Source organism: Elaeis guineensis, chromosome 3 (assembly GCF_000442705.2).
Source record: "Elaeis guineensis isolate ETL-2024a chromosome 3, EG11, whole genome shotgun sequence".
NCBI lineage: Eukaryota > Viridiplantae > Streptophyta > Magnoliopsida > Arecales > Arecaceae > Elaeis > Elaeis guineensis.
In genome coordinates this window covers 14,008,045-14,018,091 of record NC_025995.2, presented here as the reverse complement: position 1 = coordinate 14,018,091, position 10,047 = coordinate 14,008,045, and the positions used below count along the sequence as shown (strand labels likewise).

At 39.8% G+C, this 10,047-nt stretch overlaps 1 pseudogene; it reads left to right on the top strand.

The window, feature by feature from the left end:
- Nucleotides 1-5,591: 5,591 nt before the first annotated feature.
- On the top strand, nt 5,592-7,335 carry LOC105037652 (UPF0481 protein At3g47200-like; annotated as a pseudogene).
- Nucleotides 7,336-10,047: the final 2,712 nt, after the last annotated feature.

Here is a 10,047-nt window from a genome sequence, read left to right as displayed (position 1 = left end):
TAACATCTATTTTTTATAAATATATCTAATTATATATTTTTTTTTAAAATCACTTATTTTTTAGAAAAATTCAATAAATTCATGAAATTAGGAATTTTAAGAAGATGTTAGCACCATAAATTATCAAAAATACCTTTAATAAATGTAAAAATATACCACTTATCAGCTATGTAGAGATGCCTGGTCGTTCTGCATCGTTCATATCTATATAGCCTCGAGAATTGGTACCAACAGGTAAGCCATTAGGAGTTCACCGATGATTTCGAATAAGACTTATCAAGTTATATCGATGAATCCTCGATGTCGGATTCCACCTAGGCAATGTGAGCGGCAGTTTTATTTAGACAGAGGCTGAGCATGAGCTGGCCATGCCTTCGCCCTTCCAAGAATTGGCCCTGACTGTTTTGGGTCTTGGGCTTCTTCACATTTTCGGTCTGTGTGAATTTCCCCCCAACAGGAGTCAAGGACATTAGGAACTGTCAAAAGGTAAGAACTTTCAAAAGCTATGGAGGGAACCACTCAATTATAATAATTAAAGTTAATCTAAGTGAGTGGATAACCTGGAGATGGATGGTCCCATGAGAGAGGCATATGCTGCCACGTCTTACAGGCATCGGTTACAAAACTTTGTCTTGAGATTGAAGGGTCAATTATTGGTCAGGATCCTATTTATCATGGGAGTATGGCATCTTTAATCCTACATTGATTGTGAGTCAAGAAAAAATCTTGCTTACATAGAATGGGACCTTCTCTCCCCCGTGAGGTATTTTTTTGAAGGGCAAAACTGGAGGCTCATGGGTTACAGTGGATAATACCTCACATACCGAGCCATGAGCTCTTTACCACAATAGGACGCGTTAGGAAGAGGACCACATCTACAACTGTAGGATTCATCTCGCTCGTACACATTTTATAGAAAATAAGGAGGGCACCTTTCGTCCGTATACAGACTTCTCCTTTATTGGAGGGTTGTGATAAAAATAAGGAGGATACCTCATGCATGTGGGAGAAGAGACTGACTCATCCGAGCCATGAGTTCTTGGCCGCAACATTGACACCGTTTGTGGGAGCTGCCTTCTGCCCATGCACACATACTCCCCCTTGACTAGGAGGCTAATGTTGTGGGAGGATTGCATTTTTAGTCTCCACAACGGTTGTAAGTCAAGAGAGAGTCTAGCTTATATAGAATGAGACAATCTCTTCTCTGTGAGACACTTTCTAAAGGGCAAAATTCTAAGGCCCACAAGCCAAAGTAGATAATATCTCATATGCTAAGTCAAAAACCCTTAGCTGCAACAGTGGTGCATCAGAAAAGGGACCACCCCTATGATTGTGGGGCTCCTCTTATCTGTATATAAATTCTCTCATTATTGGAAAGCCATGGTAAAAATAAAAAAGAGGACACCTCTCATCCATACACAGACTCTCCTTTGATTAGGACTATGTTATAGTATAGAGGAGAGGGCATTATTAGCCCAGCATTAATTGCGAGTAAAAAGAGATTCTGGCTTATATAGAAAAGGACTATCCTTTCTATATGAGGTACCTTTTAGATTAAAATTTGAAGAACACAACCGTAAGGCTCATGGGCCAGAGCAAATAATATATCACATGATGACCCATAAGCCCTTGCCGCACCTCCTTTTTACCACAATCGCCCCCTCACCCAATCAAGGAGAAGTGTGTGTAGGGGGGAGGTGTCCCACAGTCACAAGAGTAGTCTCCTACCTAGCTCACTACTGTTGCAACCAAGGCTCATGGCTCTTTACATGAGATATTGCCTACTCTAATCTATGGGCCTTACGATTTTATCTTTCAAAAGATGCCTCACATGAGAAGAGTTGTTTCTTCATATAAGCCAGTTTCTCTTAACTCATAATCAATATAAAACTAATAATGCCCTCCCTCCTACATCAGAATATGATTAACAAAATTTTAATGGGACAATAATACACTACCATGTCAGTTGGATTCGTAACCTCTTCAGTGGCCATAGGATATTATATAATATTTATTTATTATATATTATATAAATCATATATATATATTAAAATAAAGAATCCGCATTGGTTTGTCTCTATTTGACATGTGGATAAAAAGTCTTTCGCCACGTGGAGTGAAGCCATATGAAGAAAGGAGGAGGAAGACTCCCAGCCGAGGGGGCCGAGCTAGGCATAGGCAGAGAGGACAGTGACGATGGTGCCATCATTGGGGGTGGGGTCGGAGGGATTGAGAAAGGAAGAGAGGTGGTGGAAGATGGCGAGGGTGTTGGACGGTCAATTGGAGAGGGCGAGGCTTGAGATGAGGGCATTCTAGGTGGCGATGTCAAAGAGGGGCATCTCAGAGAAGATCTGGTGGGTGGAGGGGAGGTTGGGGCCTTGGCATTGGCATCGAGGAGGGTGGTGGCGAGGCGGACATCGACGGTGAGGCCAAGGCAAAGGAGGAGGGAGTGGAGCTGGCGGGTGGGGTGGAGGGTGGAAAGGCGGGCAGTGGTGCAGATGATGAAGGAGAGGGTGAGGGTGTCAGGGCAAGGGGGGAGAGGAGGAGCATTTCATGGGTGAAGACGAGGAGGGCAGAGGTGGGGTCGGGGCTAGTGGTGAGGCTGCAGATGGCAGCATTCCAATCATTTGGGGTTGCGACGGAGAACTTGGGGTTACAAGTCTTTGGCATCTGATTGTTGGTCTATCGATGAACTGACGATATCGTGGGGGTGGCCGGCCTTCCACTTCTGGCCTGTCTTTTGATGGTCGTGGGCGGTGTCGGCTTGCCGGATGGTAGCAAGGGAGGTGGAGGAAATGGGCTTGAGGGCGGCGGAGGAAGTAGAGGAGGAGATGAAGGGGACGGGGGTGAAGAGGGTGTATAGGGGAGCAGAGGGAGAGACAAGGAGGGAGAGGTAGGCACGGGAAGCAAGGAGGGAGATGCGGGGGGGAGGGGGTCCATGGTGGCAAGAGGGGGCTAAGGAGAGAGACAAGCAGGAGCTTCCTGATGGCAAGGTGGTCTCAAAACAGAGCTTCCGCATTGGTTTGTTTCCGTTTGACATTTGGGGAAAAAATTTTTTTACCACGTAGAATGAAACAATGGAAGGATTGGAGCTAGTTTTCATTTGGTTTTCTTTCCAACACCCGAAGAAGAGCCTTATCGAACAAAACTCCCGATGTGCATGTGAGAAAAGGAGGAAGACTCCCCATGGAAAAAATATATATTACATGGGGTCGATGGGATTATTTAGATACCGATTATAATTTTATGTGAAGGATTATAACAAATTTGCATCATTTATCTTTTTCGATAAAGTTGCTCAACGATTAATCAGCAAATCAGCTAAAGAATTATGTATGGATAAGGTATATATAGTATATATTTCATATTTTATTCATCCAATAAATTACTTAATGATATCAAATCATGTATTTTTGTGGTGCAGAAAGATGATAATTCCATTGTTCCCTTAGAAATCAAAAAAATTATAGAAAAAAATTATATCTTCTAAATTAAAATTAATGAATACAATCTCAAAGAAGGAAGACTAAGCTATACTGTTCTTAAAATAGTTTCGAATGATACATGCAACAAATCAAAAGACAAGAAAAATCTATTGTGAGTGATATATTTTTATTCTTTTACGTATTGATGATTATATTTATATATTTTATTCTAATAATTGATAAGTAAATCTCTTTTTTGCATATTGAAGTAGATGAAAAATAAAATTTTTGTTATTGATATGACTATGAAGAAAAGAGATGTGCGTGGGATGCAAATAGATGGTCGTACTCTACTTAATGATGAGAATTTCGAAACAACTGATGCTGAAAATATTGATTCAAAGAATGATTTCCCTATCAACAAATGACAGAAATGATTATGTTACTTTTTACTATTATGTTATTTAAACAATCTAAATTTATATTTTTATTTAGAACATTTGATATCATCTATTATGACTTTTATATTATGTTAAATTTTTAATTTATAAAAATATTATTTAAAAAAATAATTACATACCATGCATCACATGAGATTTTAAGCTAGTTTATTTTTAATTTAAAATAGTGTAGGAGCTAACCCAACCCACAGATTGTCTTTGGTTAATATTTTTTGATAATGTACAACAATTTTGCTCATTTAGTGACTCTAGATAATAAAATATTGACCAATACTCTATTTCTTTTATTAATTATTTACACAAATATTTTGTTTATAATGAAATAGAAATCAAATATTTGAATTTTTTATTTAGTTTTTTCTGTTATTTATTTAAATAAGCTTTTTTGGTCAAAAATATATTAATAAAATATGCATAATCCATGATCTAGTCATAAATTGTGCCAAGGCTTGTGCAAATTCATGTGTGATTTATAATTTATATTTTTTTATTTTTTGATAGTTAATGCCTTGAATGATTAGCCTGGCTTCTTGACCAAGACTTAATATATATACTCTTAAGAAAAAATAAATCTAATTTTAAATATTCTTTCTACAATTCTTCTTCAATCTTTCAATTGATTATTCTTATAGCATTGGGGTTCGTACTTCCCACAAATATGAGAATTTTTTATTATTCAAATGATTAGGCCCTATAACTCACAAAAAAATTTGTCACTTAATTTTACCATGAGCTTCAATCAAAAAAAATTTATTAAGAGCTTGCTGGGGCCCTTTATCGCTGGTGGCAGCCAAAGAACAAACCGAACTATGACTCCAGCCAAAATATTGTTCCAGGCACTTGGAAGGTGTTGTAAAACCGATAAAAAACTGATAGCAATGGAAGGATTTCTTTATAAATTAACCATGCTCCGTCTGAATCACGTCACCAGCACATGTGCTTGAATAGTTCTGGTCGTCGCGACTGAGACAAGTCCAAGCCCCACGGTCCCACCGTTCTAATAGCCTGGCATGGTAGACATATTCCACAAAGATAATGACTAATCAAACCATGAAAGTCCATGCATGGTTTACTTGACCCATGAGATTGGGGCTAATGACCATTTGCAGTCTCGGTCGTTGTGTGTCATGTAGACAATTTTAAGCTATCATCGGAGTTAGCTCTCCCTCCAAATAGGATTGAAAGTATGCTTGAATCGGCTCGCGATCCATCGGGTCGGATTGTTTTTAGATTGAATTTTCAACTTAATTTAAAATAAATCAGAACAGATTTAAATTTAAATATAAAATTTATAATTTTTTAAATTTAATTTAAATTTATTTTTGATCCGATCCGGATCCTACCGAGAAATGGAGCAGCTCCACGTGACAGAGACTTGAATATTAATTAAAAATAAATAATACATCCATCAATCACACTCTAGTGATAAATCATGTCAGAACCTGTAGATCGGTCCCACCACCTATGCACACTAGTCATTTTTTAGTATTTTTAGTTGTCACTTATTGTATTAAATATTTGTACCACAATCACCTTCACTCCGTAGACTAATCTTATCATCATATAAGTCTTTTTTTAATATTTTTAGTTGTCACCTGTTGTATTAAATATTTACACTATAATTATGTTGACTGATTGGCATCAAGTTTATCCGCAACTTCACGTACTTAAAGGATGTTAGGGTCCTCCTCCGCGGCTACCGCATTGCCCAAAGAGTTCCCTGGCACTTGAGTGGGGAGAGGAGATAAAAAAAACGAAGAATGGATGAAAGAAGACCACCGACAGAAGCCGACGAACAGGTCGCCTTGGAGATCAATACACCATGGTTGGAATCTATCAAACATAGAGCGGGAATGTCGTTGCTGAGAAAATCCCCAGCAAAGACAACCATCTTCAGAGTCCCGCCGATCATGCGATGCGGCAATCAGAGTGCCTACGAGCCAAAATTGGTCTCCATCGGCCCCTACCATCGTGGTAAGTCGGAGGAGTTGAAGGCCATGGAGCAGCTCAAGTGGCGGCTCCTACACAACTATCTCTCCAAAGTTCCGGACGGGAGCAAGAACGAGGGCTTAAGAAAGATGAAGGATTTGGAGAAACAGGCCCGGGACTGCTACTCGGAGGTGATCGACTTGGATAGCGATCAGTTTGTGGAGATGCTGCTGCTTGATGGATGTTTCATCGTCCATTTATTTATTGGGATGGATGACGAGATTCTGCAAGAGGAGGAGCTCAGATGGCTGTTATGGGATAACGTGTGGTTCCAAAATTTCATCTTTCTAGACTTGCTGCTGCTCGAAAATCAAATTCCTTTTTTCGTTATCGTTCATCTTCTTGATGCGCTGAGGATGTCACGGTGGAATAGCTCCCGCTTCAAAAGGCCGCCATCTCCCAGTTCATTGGTTCTCTCCCACAGCCACGGTATTGGAAAAATCAGCAGCCAGAGCTGCCCTCCCAGGGCTTCGGCGATGTGGATCATTTACTCCACTTGTTCCATAAATGGATCTCGAGTATTCCAAGGTTGGGGAACGCGAGTGGGAATTGTCTTTCCAAGGTATTGCCATGGCGTACCAATTCCTCGCTTTCAGAAACACCCCTATCGACTGTCCCTACCACAACTGAACTTACAGAGGCTGGAGTGAAGATCAAGGTGAGAAAGACACCAAGCTTTCTCGACATTTCATTCTGTAACGGGGTGCTGGAAATCCCGGCCCTTGAGATTGATGATGCAACAAACTTGATTTTCGCAAACCTCATCGCTTTAGAGCAATGTTGCTGTAGACATGCGATGGACGTCACTTATCATACCTTGTTCGTGGATGACATCATCAACACCCCAAGAGATGTGGAATTGCTCCACCGAAAAGGGATCATTCACCGATGTCTTGGTGCTGACGAGGACATTGCATCTCTCTTCAACAAACTAGGCAATGGTGTTGTTTATGATGCAGATAGCTACCTTAAGGATGTGTACGAAGATTTGAATGCTTATTGCCAGTCGAGATGGCCTAGGTGGCGTGCCAAAGCTGTGCATGACAATTTCAAAAATCCATGGGCGATCATTTCATTAGTAGCAGCTGTCCTTCTCGTTGGGCTCACTATTCTCCAATCAGTCTATACTATTCTAGATTACTACAAAAACTGACCAGCCGTGGTGGCTGTCATCCTCAACATGGCGTGGCTGCATTTGAATCTTATTGTTCTGGCGGTTAGCAAACAATATTCTCATCCCGCTTTCCAGGAGTCTGTGCTTCATCATCCTGCTTGAGTCTGATTTTCATCATTGTTGTATACGAAGGCTAGACCTAGAATGAGGACAACCGAGGTTACATAATTAATGTATCTGGGAATTCATGTTATGTTATCAAGTTACGCTGTTTTTAACTATGTATTCACTGGTTATTTAAGTGGCTTTGGGAACCTAGAAGTGATCATGGATGTAAACTGATTGCAAATTTTGGGATATTAAGATGAATTTGCTTAATGTGCAGGCTAAGAATGAATTTTATAGTATCAGAAAATCAAGCAAAAAATTGTATGGTTAAGATTCGAAATTGGATGAATTGGAAGAGGAGATGTCGTGATCAGGAAGAGCTCTTAGTTTTTTTCTCTATTTGATGTTTCTTAGTCTTTTGAGTTGAAGTAGATTGATCTCTTTATTTCTTGATAACTTCGTAATTTGTAAGTATTTGATGAACCTTTTGAAGGAGAATTTGGAAAAGAAAAAATTGGGATACTATAGATAAGCGTACTCTTCCACGTAAAGCATGCGACTCAATTGGAATTTCTAATTAATTTAGGTTATCCTGTTTGAATTGAATTACTAGATTTCTCTTATATTGTTACTCTCAAATTTTGAGGATTTCTTGCTACTATCGGTGAAATCACCAGTGAAATATAATACTTTGTATAGCAATTGATTTGGGATAAATCGTAAAGAGAAATTTTGGATCTTCTAGATGGTTACCGAGAAATGCGCAAAAGCGAGTTGATTTGGGATCTTCGAATTCATTAAATCATAAAGTTAATCTTCCTAAAATAAAAGTTTGTCTAGATATATCTAATTGAATTGCCAAGAGAGTTCAACAATAGCTAAGTTCAGATAAGATCTAACATATGGTAATTTGCTCATGCAATAGTTTTGAGAGGGACAATGAGCTCAATGCATATATTAGAATATGCGCAAGGTAATTTAAGAATAGGAAGATCCAAAACTTTTCTCAGGTTTTATTACAAATATTGGAATTTTTGGATCTTTTCAACATGTAGCGGTTGCTACATTCCTGGCTTGCAACGTCAGTTTGGGGATGGGACAATAATACATTGCTGTGCACTCCCACTAACCTTCCCGGAAACACATAATCATACCTTACTTTGTGCTCGTACAATTAATGATCAATATGCATATCTGAGATATGCAAAATTTTTTTAGATCAATATTAAGTTATCTAGATTAAACCCTATGCAACTTCTGGACGTGATCAAAATTGGTGTGAATAAAGCAACATCTATCAAGCATTGACTTAATGTTACATTTGGTAGCTGTTAATCTATCCAAATTATTGACAATTTAAAGTGGACCCACTGGATTGCTATATTTGGTATGCTCTTTGAATGGCAATTCAAATTATCTTGGTGATCTACATAACCTCTCATAAGGCAAACTAGATAGCCTTGTGAAGGGATGGCTATCTAGATTACTACTTCATTGGCAATATTGCAATAAAAATTTTAGATAAAATTATCCCTCAAAAAAATTGCACACAATTCGTTGCCCAACCCTCCTCCCTCTTCCCCAACCCTTCCTTCAGCACCATCTGCAGCTCCTCCACATGCACCCCATACCCATGGCTCCTCCATCTCCATACGTCTACCCACAGCTCCTCCGCCCCCCCCACCCCTCCGTGGCTCCTCCATCTCCCCCCCACAATCTACGGCTTCTCTACCCCCTTGCCTGCTCACGACTCCTCCACCCTCATCCTCCACCACTCTCTCATAGCTCCTCAATGCTCATCCTTACCACCCCTATGGCTCCTTTGTGCATGCCCGCCCCCTCCCCCCTTAGGTGCTTGTGGTTCCCTACACCCTCCGATCCATGCACCCCTGCGGCTCCTCTGTGCTCATCCCCACCATCCCCATGGCTCCTCTGTGCGTGCCCACCACCTACCCCTCCCCTCTGCCTATGGTTCTCCACAACCTCCAACTCACCGCTTCTCCATGCCACTACCACACCCATATTACTACCACACTCCTAACTCAAATTACTGAAGGTATTTTAAAAATTTTATTTCACATTACCAGTAATATAATTGTCATACCAAATATGTCAATCAAAATTTTTGATAATTCTACTACAACATTACCTGTGCGTACCAAATATAGTGATCAATATATTGGCAACATTACCTGCATGTACCAAGCATCGCATTTGGTATGTTATTCAAGCCTCTACCACATGTTCCTTTACTACCATGCTGGTGGAGTTCTGTTTGCAAGATGACAAGCAATCTAACCACTCACTGCTTCACTCTTTCCTCCGCTAAACGAGATCCATGATCTCAACAACCTCAAGACATACGTACGGTTATTATCTGATGGATGGTGCATGCCCCTGAAGGCGACAATACTTATTTTCATCTATAAAATCTTTTCTTTGGGACCCTCTAAGTAAATGAACACCTATCTTGGAAGGAAGATCGAATTTGTATGCCTTCTTCCGGAGATGGACTCCATATGCACTGGAATCCAGCTCTTCCATAGAGCTCTGACTTCTTCGTTCTCTATCCTATAATATCCAAAATTGTAAAACAAAACCCACTTAATCAACAAATTAGAAAAAAGGACCAACATGTGTGTTGCACATATTGGAAATTACCGTGGAAGGGGCAGGGTCGCATGGAAGCTAACTCCTTCGATCCAAAATCCTAAAGATATTAGGAAAATAGAGACTCAATCGAACTCTAAATTCTTGCCATTAGAGGTCCATTTAAAGGCCTCAATCTCTTGGATTTTTCCTCACAAAAAAATACAGATTAATCATTGGTTTTCTTCCCTTTCATCCGGTGGACTTGATCTTACTTTGGCTGCTAGAAATCAGATCAAATTTCATTTAAATCAGGTAAATCTCTTCCATCACATGCCCTCAATCTTTCATAGGTTTTAAT